Here is an 18,535-nt window from a genome sequence, read left to right on the forward strand (position 1 = left end):
GACAAGGCTGCTGCCAAGCCCTGGGGCAATGGGCACTCTCCAGAGGGCATCGGCCATGAACTTGGCACCCGCAAGAAAGTTGACAGGTCATTTCAAAAGGGGATGTGATTCCCTTGGGTGGCAAGCTGGAGTTTCAGAAAGAGAGGGAAGGTCTGGCATTTTAGCAGCTGTCCAGCTCAGGAGGTAGAACTGGATTTATGAGAGAAAGTGGCATTCTGTCACGTAGGGAAGTCCTTGTCAAAAAGAGGAGCAGCAATGACCCTTGAACTACAGGACCCAGAGGAATCGGAGTTCTCCAAAGCGTGGAATAAATGGTACTTTTGGCTGGAGAAAAGACAACGTACAACTCCATCATGACCCTCTTAACCTTCACCCAAACAACTCATAAAATAATATTGCAAATCATTGATAGAAGGATGAACAAATTCAAAATGACAAAAATTTAAACTCTTAACTCAAGTTTAGGAACTCAAAATTTTCATTTACTGTATACTGATCTTAAAAGCTGTAAAGTAATTGGATCAACAGATAAGTTGACACTGTTTATGACATCTGATAAATTTATAGATATGAATTTACCTCTTCTTCCTTTTTTATTTTTTCCCTTCTTTTTCCTCTTCCTTTTTCTCCCCTTCTCTCTTTCCCTTTCCCTTTCCTTTTATATATATGTGTGTGTATTTTGACTTATTATTGTATACTCGAAACTCATATACACTTGCACCAATGTTTGCATAGTCCTTTTTATTTTATTTTATTTATTTATTAGATTTGTATGCCGCTCCTCTCCGTAGACTTGGGGCGGCTCACAACAGCAATAGAACAATTCATAACAAACCTAATAATTTATGTATCCCCTCCCCTATTTATCTTCAAAAAAGATTATATTTTCTTTAAAATAAAAAAAAGAGGAGCAGAAAAATGGGACAGAGCCGAAGGAGCCATCCCCGTGCCAGAATCGCCAGGAACTGGGCTGAGTCCAACTCACGTATCTCCAGCCAACACTTTACTGAATCCAAATAAGCTGCATAAGGAGTTGTGGACAAGGCCGGCTGATGTTTTCTTCCAACCCTGCTTCTACCGAGAGATGCCCCCTATTTTTCATCCTGGGTAGATGGCACCATGCTTTTATTTTGGGTTCCAGGCCTTGGAAGGGTGTTCCGCCTTCTTGGACCAGCCCCCTTGTGATGAGTTTCGCCTTGACCTCTACAAATGTTGGATGTTCCTAGGTTTCTCTCTCATCCCTTCCCATCGGTTCTGCTCCTCCTCAATCATCCATCTTTCTCCGCTGATCCAGTCCTAAAGCATCCAAGAATCCCACGCATTGGAAGAAGAAACACGTTCTCAGCCGGAGCACCAGCGTTCCCAGTGGTTATAGAAATGGATGTCCATGTGCCGCCTCTATGTTGGTGGAGGCAGGCAGGGTTCCCTTGTGTCCCATTTGATGGGGGTCCAGGGAAAGGGAGTGTTTTGCCCTCTCTTTCTGCTCAAGATCCCCATGGACAATTGGTGGGCCACTGTGGGACACAGAATGCCGGACTCGATGGGCTTTGGCCCGATTCAGCAGAGCTCTTCTTACGTTCTTATGTTCCAGCAATTTCGGATCCAAGGTATAGGATCAGTTGGATGCTTTCACAGCCCTCTCTAAGTGGTTGACAGAATCAGCCTCTTACCCCCAACTATCTGGGTCCTCATTTTACCCACCACAAAGACAGGAGGCTGAGTCAACCTTGAGATGGTGGCGAGATTTGAACCGCCGAACTGCAGCTGGCAGTCAGCTGAAGTAACCTGCAGTGCTGCACTCTAACCTCTGTGCCACCTGGGTTCATTGGTTGGGAGCCAGCCCTGATCTGTGTGTCTGATTCCCGAACAAGCTTTCGTTCCTCGCTGGAGCTGTTGCCAGTGTCTGAGCTTGGGCTTCCAAAGATGGATCAATAATCTTTATTGCCTGTAGCCTTTATTTATACTCCGAGGGTCTCAACAGCGACCGCACTCCATTAAAATGGATTCCGAACGATGCCAAGTCCGAACTCTGCAGGTATTTGCATAATTCTTAGTGCTAGTCTATTATGGAAAGCCTGGAACAGCTCAAGAGGGACGGTTGGCCCTGATGCCCGGATGATTTAATACCCTTAATGGAGCCTCGTTGCCACCAGAAAAAATGCTAACTAAAACACAAGACTTGGGGAGGGAGGGTTGCTTAGAAGGGCCCCACCCGCAAAAGACTTTGGGGATGAAATTCCTGTAGAATATTTGGAGCAAGTTGGTGTTGAGCTCAGGTCAAGAGGACAAGATGGAAAGATTGAAATATGTTCAAGGGTTCAATAAGGTTCAGGAGGGAAGTGTTTGTAATAGGAAAGTGAACCCAAGAACAAAGGGGACACAATCTGAGGTGAGTTGGGGGAAAGATCAGAAGCAATGTGAGAAAATATTATTTGACTGAAAGAGCAGTAGATGTTTGGAACAAACTCCCAGCAGACATGGTTGGTCAGTCCACGGTCACTGAATTGAAACATTTTTATTTTATTTTATTTATTTTATTTATTAGATTTATATGCCGCCCCTCTCCAAAGACTCGGGGCGGCTAACATGCCTGGGATAAGCATAGATCCATCCTAAGAGCAAATACAGGAAATAGTAAAAGGGCAGACTAGATGGACCAGGTCCAGGAGGCCTTTTTCCGCTGTCAATCTTCTAGGTTTCCATGAATGCAGATAATCCCGGACATAGATGACTGCTAGCTCTAAAGAGAAAACTGCTTCTGCGCTGTTTTAAACCTGGCGTTTTCATCATGTATGCTTGATTTCGAATAAAGAGTGGGATTTTATCATAAAATAAGTGATTTCTGAGTTGTGGTTCACTCCGGAGGCCCGTGCCCAGAACAGATCATAGAAACCTAGAAGACCGACGGCGGAAAAAGACCTCCTGGTCCATCTCGTCTGCCCTTATACTATTGCCTGTGTTTTATCTTAGGATGGATATATGTTTACCCCAGGCATGTTTAAATTCAGTTCCTGTGGATTGACCAACCACGTCTGCTGGAAGTTTGTTCCAAGCATCTACTACTCTTTCGGTAAAATAATATTTTCTCACGTCAGATCTGGTTAACAAGCGGAAAGGACACCACTAGGAAATCCTTTAGTCTTCTTTAGGGGAAGAGAGAAGCCCCTGCTGGGAAAAAGGGCAGGGGCATAATGGCAATGCCTATTGTCAAAATGAAGTACCAGCATCTGTGGCGAGTCTACAATCCAGAGTCTCCCAGCTGCCCACTGCAATGAAATAGAAAATTTTTGTCTCCAGCTCAGCTCTGCTCCATTCATCCCCTCCTTCCTTCCCCCCATTGAGATTCAGAGGGAGGGGGAAAGCCCCCCCCCCCATCTTCTATCCTGCAGATCCGGCTAACCAACCTCTCTGGGTCACGGGTTAATAAGATCTCCGATCCTGGCGTCATTCTCCATCGGGCCTCAATAAAAGTGGCCGTCTTCCAGTTTCAAATGTCAGCTTTTATGGCTGGTGGAGGGGGGGCCTGCATGTCAGCAGAGGCCAAAAGAGAGGAAGGAGAAAAGGAAGAGAGGTGGGGGGGGACTCCTGGCCCTCCGGGAAGGGGGGAGGGAAGGGAAGGGGCAACCTTTTCCGTCAATGGCTCCGCTGGCATTTGCTGACGTGGGTTTGCATCATGAATGAAAAGCCCGTCGGGAGGCCCAAAGACACCCAGGCCTTTGTTGGGCAGAAGGAAAGGGGGCAGGCGGTGGGCAGGTGGGTATATTGGGTGGGGGGGAACACAGTGGGGCAGCTCAGACAGATGGCAGCAGTGGGTCTGAAACCCCAGAGAAATCCCCCCTGGGGACCCAAGGGGATACTTTTTCTTTTTTTTAATAAAACAATCTTTATTGGTTTAATACATTAAAGCAGTGTTTCCCAACCTTGGCCACTTGAAGGTATCTGGACTTCCAACTCCCAGAATTCCCCAGCCAGTTTTTGCTGGCTGGGGAATTCTGGGAGTTGAAATCCAAATATCTTCAAGTCGCCAAGGTTGGGAAACACTGCATTAAAGAAAAAAACGAAAACAAGAAACTAACAAAACATTACACACACATACACACACACACACACACACAACGAGTTGTCAGCTCTACTGTACTGCTAAAACTGACCTTTCAAAATTTCTTGTATATATTTTACATTTCACAATTTATCAGATAATTATCAAGAAAAAAATATTCTTTTTTTATATACCTCTTATCTGAAATATACTATAGGTAGGTAGGTAGATAGATTGATTGATAGATTGGATAGATAGATTGATTGATAAATTGATAGATTGGATAGATGGATGGATGGATGTATAGGGAGGGATGGGTGGATGGATGGGTGGATTAGATAGACAGGACCATCATTGGCCTCTCCATCCTAATGTTCTTGACTAACAGGATCATCAGTGTGTTGGCCCCACCATCCCAAGATTGACTTCCTCTTGTGGAATGGCCCAATTGGTTTTCAGGAGCTGCCGTTGTCCTTGCAAGCGAAGGGGACAAGAACTTGCCCGTCCTCCGTTGTTGCTTCCGGCTTATTCGAGAGCAACGGAGCCCGGCAGGTTTGAGATGCGTCTCCGTCCCCTCCTCCTCCTCCTCCTCTCTTTCATTAGCGACTCCACCTGCCTGACATTTCACAGGAACCATGGCCTGTTTACTTTATGCAAATGAGGCCTAAATTATGCATGGGCAGTGATGAATTGGCACATCCATTTCCTGGCTTGGCATCCCCCCATCTAGAATTAGCTTCGTTGTGGCAGGAGCACAAAGCACATGGATCATGTACGGGAGATGAGAAAGATGCTGAGTGGGGAATGGGGAGCTCTGCACTGCCTGGGGGGGGGGCAAATCTGCCCACCGAAGACCCCCTGATGGGAGCCAAGATTGAGGGGACGGATCCTTCATCCTTTTTGCTGCTGGAATACGGTGCTGTAGAGTAGAATAGAATAGAAAATATAGAATAGAAAAGAATAGAATAGAAAAGAAAATATAGAATAGAAAATATAGAATAGAATAGAAAAGAAAATATAGAATAGAATAGAGGAATATAGTAATAGAGTAGAGTAGAATAGAAATCTTTCTTGGCCAAGTGTGATTGGACACACAAGGAATTTGTCTTTGGTGCAGATGCTCTCAGTGTACATAAAAGAAAAGAGACATTAGAATAGAATAGATAGAATCCTTTATTGGCCAAGTGTGATTGGACACACAAGAGTTTTGTCTTTGGTGCAGATGCTCTCAGTGTACGTAAAAGGAAAAGATGCATTTGTCAAGAATCATGGGGTACAACACTTAATGATTGTCATAGGGGTCAAATAAGCAATGAGGGGAAAAATATTAATAAAAATCTTAAGGATACAAGCAACAAATTAGTCATACAGTCATAAGTGGGGGGAGATGGGTGATAGGAATGAAGAGAAAAAAACTACTAGTAGACTAAAACTACTAGCACACTTAGTAAATAGTTTGGCAGTGTGGAGGGAATTATTTGTTTAGCAGAACAAATACACTGCTCAAAAAATAAAGGGAACACTTAAACAACAAAATAGAACTCCAAGTCAATCAAACTTCTGTGAAATCAAACTGTCCACTTCGGAAGCAACACTGATGGACCATCAATTTCACCTGCTGTGGTGCACCTTCAACTTTGTACAGAACAAAGGATTCCAGGAGAATATTTCACTCATTCAGATCTAGGAGGTATTCTTTCAGGGTTCCCTTTATTTTTTTTGAGCAGTGTAAAAAGAAAAAAAACCCCAAAATTTCTCTACCGGTTCTGCGTACCTGACTGTACCCATAGGAGCCCATCACTGCCTTGACAGTTGACAGTTGACAGCAAGGGATGAACCTACCACATCTGGAGGCCCCTGTGAAGCAGAGGAGATGAGTCTTCTGGATGAGTCAGTAGATAATGAAAGCTCTCCAAAATTTAGACTGGTGGTGGAGCCACCACCTTTGGTCTCCCGTCTCCCCCTTGAGGCTGGCGCTGAACTGCAGATTGCAGCCTGTCTCGGGTTTTTTTAAAACCTCCCTGCTTCTCTTGCCGGCCTGTCTTTGGTCCCACTTGATGACCTGATGAAGAGTTGGGAGCCTGCCTGCTTCTTTATTCCTTCTGAAGGGAGCCTCACTCAAGTGGTTACTGACCTACGGAGGTTGTTCTTGTTTCCTTCAACCGTTAAGGCCAGGAAGTCTTCCTAGAAGGAAAGGAAGAGACTGGAGATGGATGGATGGATGGGAGAGAGGAAGGAAGGAAGGACAACAGGGAAAGGGTAGGAAGGATGGACCACAAAGGGGAAGGAAAGGAGGGAGGGAGGAGATAGAGAAGGAAGCTGATAGAGAAAGAAGGAAAGATGGAAGAAAGGGAAGGAGGGAAGGAAGGAGATAAGAGAAGGGAGCAAGGAGATAAGGGAAGGAAGGAGAAAGAAGGAAGGAAAAGATGGAAGAAAGTGAGGGAAGGAAGCAAGAAGATAAGAGAAGGAAGGAAGGAGATAAGGGAAGTAAGGAAAGAAGGAGACAGGAAGGAAGGGGATTTATTATTTATTTTATTTATTATTTGGATTTGTATGCCGCCCCTCTCCGAAGACTCGGGGCGGCTCGATAAGGGAAGGAAGGATAAGTGAAGGAAGGATGACAAAGGGAAAGAAGGAAGAAAGTGAGGGAAGGAAGGAAGAAGATAAGAGAAGGAAAGAAGGAAATAAAAGAAGGAAGGAAGGAGACAAGGGAAGGAAGGAGGCAAGCAAGCAAGGTCCCTGTAGGCAGAGACCAGAGTCAGTGGTCCACCCTGTTTCCTGGACAGTAAACGGGGGCTCCTAAGGTTTTGGGAGTTTGCCCAGAACTCTCCTCTCTTGTTTTTTTCCTTGCATCTGATGTCCAGAGATGAGAAGCTGCAAGGAAGGGGGAGATAAATGGGGGCAGAGGGAGAACAGAAGCAATCAGAGGCCACTGCTGTGACCAGGACAGCTATTAGCCCGAAGTGCTTTTCCACCGCAGCTGAAGAATGTGGGTGGCTTCTATTAAATTTAATTATCCACTTGCTGTGCGTGGTGGGCAAAACTATCCGGGGGGGGGGGGGCAGGAAAGAGAGGGAGATGGGTATTTTCTAATTACAATCTGCATATAAAGACGAGGCTCTTCGGACCCGGGTCAAGTTCTCACTCTCCACTCCTAAGACTCCTCCACCCTCTGGAGTCTGAATCAGAGATGGGCGATAAAGGCCAAGCCCCCTCGTTCACGTTGCAACCTGGGAAGGGCTCCATTTCCTTGGTCATCCTTGTTGCTCTTTTTTGCATCTTTTCCAGTTTCATTATATCCTTCTAGGACAGTGATGGCGAAACCTTTTTTCCCTCGAATGCTGAAAGAGTGGGCGCATATGCTATCGTGCATGCACAAGTGCCCAGGTTCAATGCCCAGGGAGGGCAAAAACAGTTTCCCCCACCTCCCCGGAGGCCCTCTGGAGGCCGGAAATGGCCTGTTTCCTAATTTCTGGTGGGCCCAGTAGGCTCATGTTTCCCCAAGTTCCAAAGGCTTCTCTGGAGCCGAGAGAGGGAAAAAATGCCCTCCCCCATCCCCCTGGAGGCTCCCTGGAAGCCAAAAACGCCCTCCCAGAGCCTCTGCATGAGCCACAAATCAGCCGGCCGGCACAGACATCGACGTTGGAGCTGAGCTAGGGCAACAGCTCGCGTGCCAGCAGATATGACTCCACTTGCCACCTGTGGCAGCCATGCCATAGCTTTGCCATCACTATTCTGGGAAGCAGGAAATATATATGGCTTCTCTTTGGGCCAACCGACTCTCTCAAAAGCTCTTCGTCTTTCAGCAAACAGTGTCTCCAGGGGCGTCTTAGCTACAAGGGCTTCCAGAAGTGGCAAAGTGGGATGGGACCATCCCCAGAGAGTCTGAAGAAGGAGACCCACTCTTCTCCTTTGGTTGAATCTGATTCGAGGCTTCCTTGAAGGATCTCTAGCTTCATTGCAAGCAACTGGGACATTTTTCCTCAAGGTGTCCTTGAACCCAATGCAAAACCCGTCTCTCTTCAGTCTTCCATTGACGGTGGGGACAGGTTTCACTTGAACACCTGGGTTTCATGTTTCCAAAAAGCAGGTGGTGGAGACCAGGACCCCACTTGTTTGCTTGTTATTTTAAGACAGCTGGGGGCAATCCTTGGCATGGCTTTCTCTACCAGATAGGAATAGACTTGCGTGTCTGTAAATTGCTCCCACGCACTAAGTTTGTTTGTTTCTGGTTGCGTATCTTAGACAATTGCAGCCTTTATCATTCTTTCTTTATCAAGTGTGATTGGACACACAAGGAATTTGTCTTTGGTGCAGATGCTCTCAGAATACATGAAAGAAAAGATAGAAGAGAAGAGAAAAGAGAAGAGAATTGGTTGGACGCACAAGGAATTTGTCTTTGGTGCATAGGCTCTCAGTGTACATAAAAGAAAATATAGAGCTGTGATTTATGGCTCAACACAGTACAACAACAACAACACAAACCTTTCCAGTATCTGTTCTGGAAGATGGGCTGTGTTGAGTCTGGCCTATTCCAAAATACTTGTGCTCATTTCTTCCCAGAATTCCCAGATGGAAACCATCTGGATGATCCAAGATTGGCAGTGCCGGCTCAGGTGGTCTTCTGAGTCTGACCTAATTTAGACCATCACCAGACCTTTTCCATGGGATCTTGACTGAAACCTGGCCAAGCTAATTGTGGATGGTCCCATTCATCCCTGGGCATTTTCCAATGAAGCCCACCTTCTGACAACAGACCAAACCTACTGTGGAGGAAAGGTCCCCTGTGCCAAATTATTGAGTTCAGCAAAAATCCTGTTGTGCCTTCAAAATGTACTGCTGAGAAAATGGCTACGTCCTGAGTAATAACGCACCATTATTTTATCCATCCCAGTTAATGCTTTACAGAAAAAGGTCTGGTGCATATATATCACCTTATTTCAGGTTGGCTATGGAGTTAAATTCATTTGGTGTTTCTTTAAAAATGAAATCACAGCACCCAATGCTCAAAATAATGTTTAAAAGATACACAGAGCAGACTGCATCCTTCTGCAACTTTCACTCCAGTCACTGTTAATCTAACATGATTTTAACGCTGCCCATCCTTCCTGGAAACCCACCCTCAAAACGTCGCTACAGACCACTGCACACCCAGACAACTAGATCCAAGAATAGTTTCCCCCAGAACACCATCACTCTGCTAAACAAATAATTCCCTCTACACTCTCAAACTATTTACTAAGTCTGCACTACTATTACTACTTATTTTTCTCATCATTCCTATCACCCATTTCCTCCCACTTATGACTGTAACTTGTTGCTTGTAGCCTTAAGATTTTTATTAATATTGATTGTTTCTTCATTGCTTATTTGACCCCTATGACAATAATTAAGTGTTGGACCTCATGAATCTTGACAAATCTATATTTTCTTTTATGTACATTGGCAACATCTGCACCAAAGACAAATTCCTTGTCTGTTCAATCACACTTGGCCAATAAAGATTCTATTTTATTCTATTCTAATTTCTATTAGAAACATAGAAACATAGAAGACTGACGGCAGAAAAAGACCCCATGGTCCATCTAGTCTGCCCTTTTACTATTTCCTGTATTTTATCTTACAATGGATATATGTTTATCCCAGGCATGTTTAAATTCGGTTACTGTGGATTTACCAACCACGTCTGCTGGAAGTTTGTTCCAAGGATCTACTACTCTTTCAGTAAAATAATACTTTCTCATGTTGCCTTTGATCTTTCCCCCAACTAACTTCAGATTGTGTCCCCTTGTTCTTGTGTTCACTTTCCTGTTAAAAACACTTCCCTCCTGAACCCTATTTAACCCTTTAACATATCTAAATGTTTCGATCATGTCCCCCCTCTTCCTTCTGTCCTCCAGACTATACAGATGGAGTTCATGAAGTCTTTCCTGATACGTTTTATGCTTAAGACCTTCCACCATTCTTGTAGCCCGTCTTTGGACCCGTTCAATTTTGTCAATATCTTTTTGTAGGTGAGGTCTCCAGAACTGAACACAGTACTCCAAATGGGGTCTCACCAGCGCTCTATATAAGGGGATCACAATCTCCCTCTTCCTGCTTGTTATACCTCTAGCTATGCAGCCAAGCATCCTACTTGCCTTTCCTACCTGTGCTATTCCATTCCATTCTATTCTATGTCCAGCTGCTCCACTGGGCTGCATCAGAGTGAAAACCAACAAGACGCTTCCTGTCACTCCTTGAAAGGAGGCTCATCTTTCATTCGTCCCTCAGGCTGCACCAGTTTTTGATCTGTGCCCAAATTTGTTAACAGAGACATTTCATGCATCATCAGGACGAACCCTGAACAAATCAGAAACCTGCTAATGAACGAGATGAGCTTGCTAATTGCCCCAGCTGCATTCGGCTGCAGCTCCAGGTGTCTCTGCAACGGAGGAGGCCCTGTGCTACCCAGGGGCCACGCAGGAGAAACGGGCAGGAGGGCACTTGGCATAGACCACCCACCAGGCTCTCTTGGCTCAGGGTTCAAGTGTTGCAGCCAAAGGGGGCGTGGCATTTGGGGAGAGGGCAGGGGGTCACAAAACGACCTCTCCTCCCCTTCCCTTCTCTCCCCTTCCCTCTCCTTTCTTTTAGTTTCCTCTCCTTTCCTTTCCTCTCCTTCCCTTCCCTTTGTTTCCCTTCCCTTTTCTCCCCTTTCATTTCCTCTCCTTCTCTTCCTTTCCTTTTCCTTCCTTCCTTCCCTTCCTTCCCTTCCCTCTCCTTTCTTTTAGTTTCCTTTCCTCTCCTTCCCTTCCTTTTCCTTCCCTTCTCTTCTCCTTCCCTTTCATTTCCTCTCCTCTCCATCTCTTTCCTTTTCTTCTCTTCTCCTCTCCATCTCTTTCCTTTTCTTTCCTTCCCTTCTCTTCTCCTTTCCTTCTCTTCCCTTCCATTCTCCTCTCCTTCCCTTCTCTTTCCTTTCTTCTCCTTCCCTTTCATTTCCTCTCCACTCCTTCCCTTTGTTTCCCTTCCCTTTTCTCCCCTTTCATTTCCTCTCCTTCTCTTCCTTTCTTCTCCTTCCCTTCTCTTTCCTTTCCTCTCCTTCCCTTCCCTCTCTGCTCCTCTCCTCTGTCGGCTGTTGAAGTCCCCATCATTCTCTCACTAAGATCAGGCTTTGATCCGCATGGGCGCAGACATTAAAGGCATGAAGGTGCATGGGGGGGGGCTGCGTTCCTGTCGTGTCCAGCTCTGCCGTTGCTTCTTCCATTTCCCCTCCGCCCCTTCCCGCCAAGGCCTGGGGTTGCAAATTGAATTGTCAAGCCGTCCTCATCAGATTGTGGGGAAATGGAAGCACAAACTAATATCCCGGCCATGGCCAAGTGGATGTTTGCGAACCCAGCGTTATTAAACGATTTATTTTCTATTATTAGGAAGACAGCAGTGTTTATATTTTAATGCCACGGGGCGGGAGCCAACCAGATGGCGGTTGGAATAAGCTGCATGATTTTATAAAAACAGGAAGGAGGAAGATAAGCGAAAGACTCTGAACCAGGGTTTTCCCAGGTCAGCAACATTTTACGATGGGGGGAGGGCAATTCCCAGAATTCCCCAGCTAATATTTCAAACCTCCCCCCCTGAGCCTGCTCACTTGTTCTTTTAGCATCTACTTTTTTTTAGAATAGAATAGAATAGGATTCTTTATTGGCCAAGTGTGATTGGACACAAGGAATTTGTCTCTGGTGCAGATGCTCCCAGTGGACATAAAAGAAAAGAGACATTTGTCAAGAATCACGATATACAACACTTAATGATTGTCACAGGGTACAAATAAGCAATCAGAATGCTTGGCTGCATAGCTAGAGGTATAACAAGCAGGAAGAGGGAGATTGTGATCCCACTGTATAGAGCGCTGGTCAGACCCCATTTGGAATAATACTGTGTCCAGTTCTGGAGACCTCACCTACAAAAAGAGGTGGATCAAATTGAACGGGTCCAAAGACGGGGTAGAAAAATGGTGGAAGGTCTTAAGCATAAAACTGATCAGGAAAGACTTCATGAACTCCATCTGTCTAGTCTGGAGGACAGAAGGGAAACGGGGGACACGATTGAAACATTTCAATATGTAAAAGGGTTCAATAAAGTTCAGGAGGGAAGTGTTTTTAATAGGAAAATGAGCCAAGAACAAGGGGGCACAATCTGAGGTTGATTGGGGGAAAGATCAAAAGCAATGTGAGAAAATATTATTTGACTGAAAGAGGAGTAGATGCTTGGAACAAACTCCCAGCAGACGTCGTTGGTAAATCCACAGGAACTGAATGTAAACATGCCTTGGATAAACATAGATCCATGCTAAGATAAAATACAGGAAATAGTATAAGGGCAGACAAGATGGACCATGAGGTCTTTTCCTGCCGTCCATCTTCTAGGTTTCTATGTTTGTGTGGGACTCACTGCCTTCTGCTGTGAAGGACGGTCCACTTATTAGTCTTTAAAGAGTCGCTTTCATTGGCCTCTCCTGGTTTTCTCTGCACGGCACCAATCATTTAACTTCTACTTGTCGATCCTCCCCATTGTAAATGCCATGACCTCACTTATTTTATTTATTTATTTATTTATCTCTCTCTCTCTCTCTCCCACCCTTCCCTATGGGTCACCAAGGCTACCCAAATACTGTACCTGCTTTGGAGGCCAAAGTAAACAAGGTAAAATAAAGCATATTTATTTAGTTATTTGTTTAATTGATTTATGTAGCCACGTATCTTGCAATCAGCAAAGACAGAGTCAAAGGAGAAGCAATAATCGTCATGAAAACGGAGAGAATAATAGCTCAGGAGCCCCTGAGAACAAACTAAAACCAGCCCCACAATCCCAGGCGTGGGTCCTTTGAGGTCATCCAGATAAGAATCACATCCAAAAGGGCTATTGTGAACTGGATGAACTTGAAACTCTCCATCCCAGAAAGTTCTTCTCTCTCCTCCCCTCACCTGTTATAGTCCAGGAAACCAGGGGTGGGGCGCTTGTCACATTTCCACGGCTTCTGGGGGCCTGATATTGGATGGACGCCTAGTCTGCAGCTCTTCCCGCTGACTCCCAAGAAGATTGACTGCAGGACAATCACAAGGATGAATCCCCCCAATCTACCAGCCTCGTGCTTGAATGAAGACCACATAAGGGTTCAAGAATGGGGCTGCCCCAAGGAAGAGGGGCTCGACTTATTTTTCCAAAGTACCAGAGAGCGAGACAAGAAACAATGGATGGGAATTAATCAAGAAGAGAAGCAACCTGGAATGAAGGAGAATTTTCCTGACAGTGAGAACAATTAACCAGTGAACAGCTTTGCATCAGAAGTTGTGGATTTGTCTGTCTGTCTGTCTATCTATCTATCTTTCCGTCCGTCCATCCATCCATCCATCCATCCATCCATCTACCTATCTATCTAATTTGGAATACTGTGGAATATACTGTGAAATGTGGTATTGTAATGTGGAATACCACATTTGGAATAATACTGTGTCCAATTCTGGAGACCTCACCTACAAAAAGCGATGGATCAAATTAAAGGGGTCCAAAGAAGGGCTACAAAAAAGGGCGGAAGGTCTCAAGCATAAAACGTATCAGGAAAGACTTCATGAACTCCATCTGTTGAGTCTGGAGGACAGAAGGGAAAGGGGGGACATGATCGAAACATTTAAATATGGGAAAGGGTTATCAATAAGTTTCAGGAGGGAACATCAGAACAAGGACCCACTGTCCAGGGTTGTATATTTGGTCCTTTGACGCAGAGCTAAAAGAAAGAAAAGTAGGAGGGAGGTATAGAGAAACCCAATTCAAAAAAGAATATAGGGGCTGAACCAATTCTGGCTTGGCTCAAAGTCCCCAATGGGATGTCTCGGAGTCCCTTTTGGCAACTTCCTTCCGTGCCAAATTTTGCAGAGTTGGGAGCTTGCAAGCAGCTTGGGTTTTGCAGCTTTGTCAACGTTTCGATCTAAGACAAGACTGATTTGAGCTTTTGAGATATTTTTGACCAGCGGTGAAATCCAATTATTTTGCTATTGGTTCTGTGCACTTGGTGTGGTTGGTGGGCCTGCCTTGGTGGGCATGGCAGAGGAAGGGTACTGCAAAATTTCCATTCCCTCCGCACTCGGGGCCCAGCCAGAGGTGGTATTTGCTGATTCTCCAAACTACTCAAAATTTCCATTAACGCTTCTCCAGAACCTGTCAGAACCTGCTGGATTTCATCCCTGGTTTTGACCCTTTTGGGGTGCTGCAGTGTTAGGTGTGTGTGTTGATTTTCCGGCTGTGCTGACCCAGTTCCTGTTGCGAGGCAAAAACTATTGTTCCCGTCAGCGATACGAATGGAACAAGACTGGATTCCAACCAGACCAAAGCAAACCAGAATCCAAAATGCAATTACCGAAAGAGCGAAGGGCTTTGCAGGCATTCTATGGCGTGCTACAATGCTATTGTGTTTTCTTTGTGGTCCTTTCTGCACGGCAGGCAGTGCAAACTCTTTGGACTGAAAAAGATAAATCAAGTCAACATTTGGCTGTGCTTGCAATGCAAATAACAAGTTTGCAATGTAAACATGTTTGAAGCAAAGCCGCTGTTATATCTGCAAAGGTTGCTAAAGTGGGCCATTATTTTGCCGGGTTTGATGTGGCCTGAAGCTTCTTGATCGCTTGTCAGTTGGAATGGGTTGAAAGAGAACTCCCTTGGGTCGGATCGCATCGTCCTAGCCACCCCTTCCTCCTTTGCTGGAAGAGCTGGGTTCTAGGAAGCCAAAGTCTCTCCTCTCTAAGCTGATTTCTCTACATCTAACCCTGAGGTTGTATTTCTGTTCCTTCGCGATTTTAAAAAGCCAACTTCTTTTGAGAAGGCAATTGATACAGTGGAGCAGAGGTCTTCAAACTTGGGAACTTGAAGACTTGTGGACTTCAACTCTGCTGGCTGGAGAATTCTGGGAGTTGAAGTCCACAAGTCTTAAAGTTCCCAAGTTGGGGAACCCTGCAGTAGAGGATGGCACACTGGTAGCGAATGGTGCGCTGCATGTGCAGGTTCAGTTCTCTTGCGTCCACATACACATTTTTTCCAACTCTGTGGGAAATTTCCTTCCAATAACTTCTCTCTGTTGGAAGAAGGGATGAATTAAAAGCCGGTACCAGTTGCATTCCCTCCTTATTAAACCACACATAGCAGTCAACTATAAAACAACTGTTCTCCTAATTTAGCGACGCTCCCCCAGGAACGTTGCCGATGCCGCGATGCCGTTCTTCCCGGCAAAGTCTCGGGCCCCCAAAATGGTTCGGTTGTTAGAGGCCTGCGGTTTTAATGGAAGAGGAACACACAGAACCAGCAGGCCGGCTGGCTGGCTGCGCAGATGACAACTGACAAGAGCGGATAACTAAATGGGTAATTGGGACTCTGCTAATTGATATCCGCGATGTATCATCGCCCCATTAGGGCTGTTAACAGAGAGTGAGACGCAGCCGTGACCTCGCCGTGCCCTCGTTCTTCGTAAGGCTTGACAGGGGCCGATCAGAGCCCAATTAATTATTACTGTCATAAGTAAATGAGTTATTAGCATTCATGAGTGTACAACTGGGTGCCGGGTTTGGAGAACCTGGGTTTTTTTTTATTTTATGGTATCTTCGCCTGTAACCATAGGAACTAAACGGTTGGCAACCCAAACCTTTGTAGCATATTTTTTCAGAGGATAACACCAGTGATGGGCTCCTACAAGTACGGTTAGGTACGCAGAACCGGTAGAAAAAATTGGATTTATTTTTTTATTTTTTTCCCTTCTGGGCTCTGGGTCTGTTTTTCCTATCACAGTAAATGAGGTTGATTGTGTATAATTTTAGAAGAGTTAGAAACATAGAAACATAGAAGTCTGACGGCAGAAAAAGACCTCCTGGTCCATCTAGTCTGCCCTTATACTATTTTCTGTATTTTATCTTAGGATGGATCTATGTTTATCCCAGGCATGTTTAAATTCAGTTACTGTGGATTTATCTACAACGTCTGCTGGAAGTTTGTTCCAAGGATCTACTACTCTTTCAGTAAAATAATATTTTCTCATGTTGCTTTTGATCTTTCCCCCAACTAACTTCAGATTGTGTCCCCTTGTTCTTGTGTTCACTTTACTTTTAAAAACACTTCCCTCCTGGACCTTATTTAACCCTTTAATATATTAAAATGTTTCAATCATGTCCCCCCTTTTCCTTCTGTCCTCCAGACTATACAGATTGAGTTCATTAAGTCTTTCCTGATACGTTTTATGCTTAAGACCTTCCACCATTCTTGTAGCCCGTCTTTGGACCCGTTCAATTTTGTCAATATCTTTTTGTAGGTGAGGTCTCCAGAACTGAACACAGTATTCCAAATGTGGTCTCACCAGCATTCTATATAGCGGGATCATAATCTCCTTCTTCCTGCTTGTTATACCTCTAGCTATGCAGCCAAGCATCCTACTTGCTTTCCCTACCGCCTGACTGCACTGTTCACCCATTTTGAGACTGTCAGAAATCACTACCCCTAAATCCTTTTCTTTTGAAGTATTTGCTAACACAGAACTGCCAATGCAATATTCAGATTGAGGATTCCTTTTCCCCAAGTGCATTATTTTACATTTGGAAACATTAAACTGCAGTTTCCATTGCTTTGACCATTTATCTAGTAAAGCTAAATCATTTACCATATTACAGACGCCTCCAGGAATATCAACCCTATTGCACACTTTAGAGTCATCGGCAAATAGGCAAACCTTCCCTACCAAACCTTCCCCTATGTCACTCACAAACATATTAAAAAGAATAGGACCCAGAACAGACCCTTGTAGCACACCGCTTGTAACCTGACTCTGCTCAGAATACTCGCCGTTAACAATAACTCTCTGATGTCTACGCTTCAGCCAGCTGCAAATCCATTGAACTATCCAGGGATTAAGTCCAATCTTCACTAATTTATCTATCAGCTCTTTATGTGGAACCGTATCAAAGGCTTTGCTGAAGTCCAGGTAGGCAATATCCACGGCACCACCTTCATCCAACACCTTTGTGACATAGTCAAAGAAATCAATGAGATTAGTTGTGCGTGTGTGTGTGTACATACACATACAGTATATGTAGTAGATAATGTATATTTTTGTGCACTTGTGTGTAATACGTATGTACACCTATGGCATATATATATATAGAATTAAAGAGTATAGAGAGGGAAATTGAGGCGAGGAGAGGCACCCTAACCCAAACCCTTGGGGTGAGTGACATCGCTTTGGCCACCTTTAAGCCAGTCACATGACCTTTAAGCCATTCCGTGGTCACATGATCATCAAGCCACTCCCATCTGATCACATGGCTGGCAAGCCACACCTACAAAATAAGCCACAACCACAGTGTGGTAGTAAATTTTTTTGCAGCCCTTCACTGTATAAGACGCACCAAATTATAAGGTGCACTTTATTTTATTTATTTATTTATTAGATTTGTATTCCATCCCTCTCCGAAGACTTGGGGGGGCAGCTCACAACATAGCAATAATACAAAACATAAATCTAATAATACAATTTAAAAAGTCAATTAAAAACATTAATATAACACAATCAGTGTCATAAAATCACCAACTACACAGTCGTACACATTCAACCCAGTTAATTATACAACAGAGGTCAGAAAACGCAACGAAGTGGGGAGAAAAAACTTTAGTTTCTTGGGAGGAAAATAGGAGGGGAAAATTCTGCTTACTAGGTATTTAAGTAATAAATACAGTACTTTATTTATTTAAAGTAAATAAACCACCATGATGGTGAAGCCACAACCAAACCTTGACTTTTGGGGTCCTGCCCCCCTTCCTTGGACTTCTCCAATGAGTTGGTCCTTGTTCCCCACTTTGCTGCCCGGGCTGAAAGAAACTTCGCTCCATGCGCTGCAGCTCGGTTTGCCCTCCTTCGCGGCTTCCAAGGTTCCCCCCGGCACCGATGAGTAGAATCTGCTGGGGGGAAACTTGAAAGCCGCGAAGAAGCTCAGCTCTGCATGGGCCGGTCTTCAGAGGGACTTAGGGCAACCCAGATGCACGGGGCCACTCACGAATTCGAATCCTAGAAAGAAAAGTTGGACACATTCTCTCTCTGGGTGAAATGACACGGTTATAGAGCCATGTACCTCTTTTTATTTGGGAACATAAGGAAATGGGGATAATTACACATACATGTCAAGTGATACATCCAATAACATAACTTCAAACATATCTTTGAGTTCTTCCTATTCCCACAGATATCACAAAACAATTTCCTAGAAACTCTTCCTCAAAGCAGATGTTTCTCACACCTAATTTCTCTGAAGCCTTCTGCCTTATCTCAACCAATCTTCCTTAATCACCCTCTCCTCCTGTGTATGCTTCAGGCAATGTAAATCTCCCCCTTTGATCCTATAACGTCCTGTCCGGAGTGATGTAAACTTTGTTTATTAGTGAGATGTTTATTGAGCCCTTTTGTTTCCCTGTTGTAATTACCAGGAATGCAGA

The sequence above is a fragment of the Erythrolamprus reginae genome, chromosome 8 (genome assembly GCF_031021105.1).
Source record: "Erythrolamprus reginae isolate rEryReg1 chromosome 8, rEryReg1.hap1, whole genome shotgun sequence".
Classification (NCBI taxonomy): domain Eukaryota; kingdom Metazoa; phylum Chordata; class Lepidosauria; order Squamata; family Dipsadidae; genus Erythrolamprus; species Erythrolamprus reginae.